This window comes from Mirounga leonina, unplaced genomic scaffold (genome assembly GCF_011800145.1).
Source record: "Mirounga leonina isolate KUSES-001 unplaced genomic scaffold, KU_Mleo_1.0 Mir_54, whole genome shotgun sequence".
Lineage (NCBI taxonomy): Eukaryota > Metazoa > Chordata > Mammalia > Carnivora > Phocidae > Mirounga > Mirounga leonina.
In genome coordinates this window covers 48,338-51,242 of record NW_023270812.1, presented here as the reverse complement: position 1 = coordinate 51,242, position 2,905 = coordinate 48,338, and the positions used below count along the sequence as shown (strand labels likewise).

Sequence of the window (2,905 nt, the reverse complement as noted above, 5' to 3'; positions counted from 1 at the left end):
ATAAATGGATTCAACTGTATTGGGCTGCTTTTAACTCTGGCAAAGTGGATATTATTGCCATCAATGACCCCTTCATTGACCTGAATTTACATAGTTCCAGTATGATTCCACCCACAGCAAATTCAACAGCACAGTCAAGGCTGAGAACAGGAAACTTGTCATTAATGGAAAGCCCATGTCTCCATCTTCCAGTAGTGAGATCCTGCCAACTTCAAATGGAGTGACCCTGGTGCTATGTTGTGGAGTCCACTGAGGGCTTCACCACCAGGGAGACAGCTGGGGCTCACCTGAAGGGTGAGGCCAAGAGCGTCATCATCTCTGCTCCCTCTGCTAATGCCCCATGTTTATGATGGGCGTGAACCGTGAGAAGTATGACAACTCCCTCAAGATTGTCAGCAAGGGCTCCTACTTGGCCCCTCTGGCTATGGTCATCTATGACAACTTCAGCATTCTGTAGGGACTCATGACCACAAGCGTCTACGCCATCACTGCCACCCAGAAGACTGTGAATGGCCCCTCTGGGAAGCTGTGGTGTGATGGCCGAGGGGATGTCTAGAACATCATCCTTGCTTCTCCTGGCACCACCAAGGCTGTAGACAAGGTCATCCCTAAGCTGAACAGGAAGCTGATTGGCATGCCTTCAGTGTCCTCACCCCCAACACGTCAGTCACGGATCTGACCCGCCCCTGGGAAAAAGCTGCCAAATAGGATGACATCAAGAAGGTGGTGAAGCAGGCACTGGAGGGCTCCTTTAAGGGCATCCTGGGCTACGCTGGGGACCAGGTTGTCTCCTGTGAGTTTAACAGTGACACCCACTCTTCCACCTCTGATGCTGGGGCTGGCATTGCCCTCAATGACCACTTTGTCAAGCTCATTTTCTGGTATGACAATGAACTTGGCTACAGCAACCAGGTGGTGGACCTTATGGTCCACATGGCCTCCAAGGAGTAAAATGCCCCTGGCACCAGCCCCAGTGAGGGCAAGAGGAAGAGAGAGGCCCTCAGCTGCTGGGGAGTCCTTGCCCCAATTCATCCCCCAACACACTGAGAATCTCCTGACCTCCACACAGGTTCCATCCCAGACCCCTGAATGAGGGGAAGGGCTTGGGGAGCCCTACCTTGTCATGTACCATTAATAAAGTATACTGTACTCCCCCCAAAAAAGGTCTCCTGCCCTCAAGAGGTACAGAGTGCAGACACAAAGAAAACAAATCCTAATTGCCCTCAGAGAATTCTCTCTGAATTACTTTGGCAGATGCCTCAATTCTCTATTTAATTTTCTTGTGTGTGGACAGGGATTTAAGGATTAATACCACACAGGACATAGATTACTATCAGCATCTGTATTTTTCAAATGTAAACCCACTGAGTGGTCTATTCCATGTACACACGGTGAGTGGGTGGTGGGGAAGGGGTCACCATGGCGTCCTTCCAAACTGTAATTCCTGTTCACAGAACAACAGGCTCGCACCAGCTTAAGACATGTACGTAACAAAGGGAAAACACAGAAACAACGAGGAAAACATTTTGCCAAAATGGCTTATACTGTTCAACCTAAACATTGCCCTTCTCTCATTAGTGCAAGCTCTCTCACTGAATTACTCATGTCCCCCCCTACAGATCTTCTATATGCTATTAAGTGTATTTTATATTTTGAGAGGCTCTTCTTTTACCTAGTATTTACAGGAGCAGTGAATTTTCTACCTCAATTAGTTGCCCCTGGTTTCACTCTACACACCTTCCAAATATGAATTTAAGTTAACTTTTCATAGATTCCTCAAATTAAAGATACAACAGGATACTAATTCCCAGAAGTTTTCTTTACTCTCAGTTCCACCCCAAAGTGAGAAAAATGAATAAGATCATTGAAATTAGTAATGTTATATGTTAATCTCTAAGTATCTGACACAGAAATCTGATATATTTAGTTCCTTTTATTTAAATACAGGCTCTGCAGTTGGTTCAGTTTTAAAAGAAAGTCACAATAATATCCAGATGAACCACCTCTTCATTTTCAAAAACAAAAAACTCTGTAATGAGACAACTAATAAAAAAAAACAAAAACTGGAGACAAACTATAAAACAGAAAAAAAGTATTTAAAATATCAGCAACATGCGCACCTGGCTGGCTTAGTTGTTAGAACGTGTGACTCTTGATCTTGGGTTGTAAATTCAAGCAACACACTGGGCATAGAGCTCACTTTAAAAAAATGAAAAAAATATCAGCAACAGTGACTGAATCATTTACAAGGGCTCACCTGGATTTGTCTTGACTAATTCTAATATAACACATACAGGTGCACAAATGTATTTAGCCTTTTAAAAAACCAAATGACGGGGCAGCTGGGTGGCTCAGTGGATTGACCATCCCACTTTTGATTTCAGCTCAGGTCATGTTCTCAGGGTCATGGGGTCAAGCCCCACTTTAGCTCCTCTGCGCTCAGGGGGAGACTGCTTGAGATTCTCTCTCCCCCTCTCCCTCTGCCCCTCCCCACCCAGCCCCACTCTGTACACGTGCGTGCACTCTCTCTCAAAATAAATAAATCTTTTTAAAAAACAACAACAACAATTGACAGGACAATTAAGTCACACCTTTAATCAGCTAATTTAATTATAGCAGAGAGAGGTATTTATGAAAGTACATTTCCACATTGGGATTTGGGGTACACCATTAAAGGGTTGAATACACTAGAAGGCATCCTGTGAATACCAATTGTGTGGCATTTTAATCCTAAAATTTGTATGGAACCAGAAAAGACCCCAAACCAGCGGATTGTTGAAAAAGGAAACCAAAGCTGGGGGCATCACAATACTCAGGAAGGACAAAGACCCTCATGGGAACTCATTCTACCAAAACCATGAATGCATTCTCAAATTTTAAACTTTATGGCTATTAGACATCATTA

General features: G+C 44.0%; 1 pseudogene; it reads left to right on the top strand.

Moving 5' to 3' along the window:
• Nucleotides 1-340: 340 nt before the first annotated feature.
• Nucleotides 341-951, top strand: LOC118001799 (annotated as a pseudogene).
• Nucleotides 952-2,905: the final 1,954 nt, after the last annotated feature.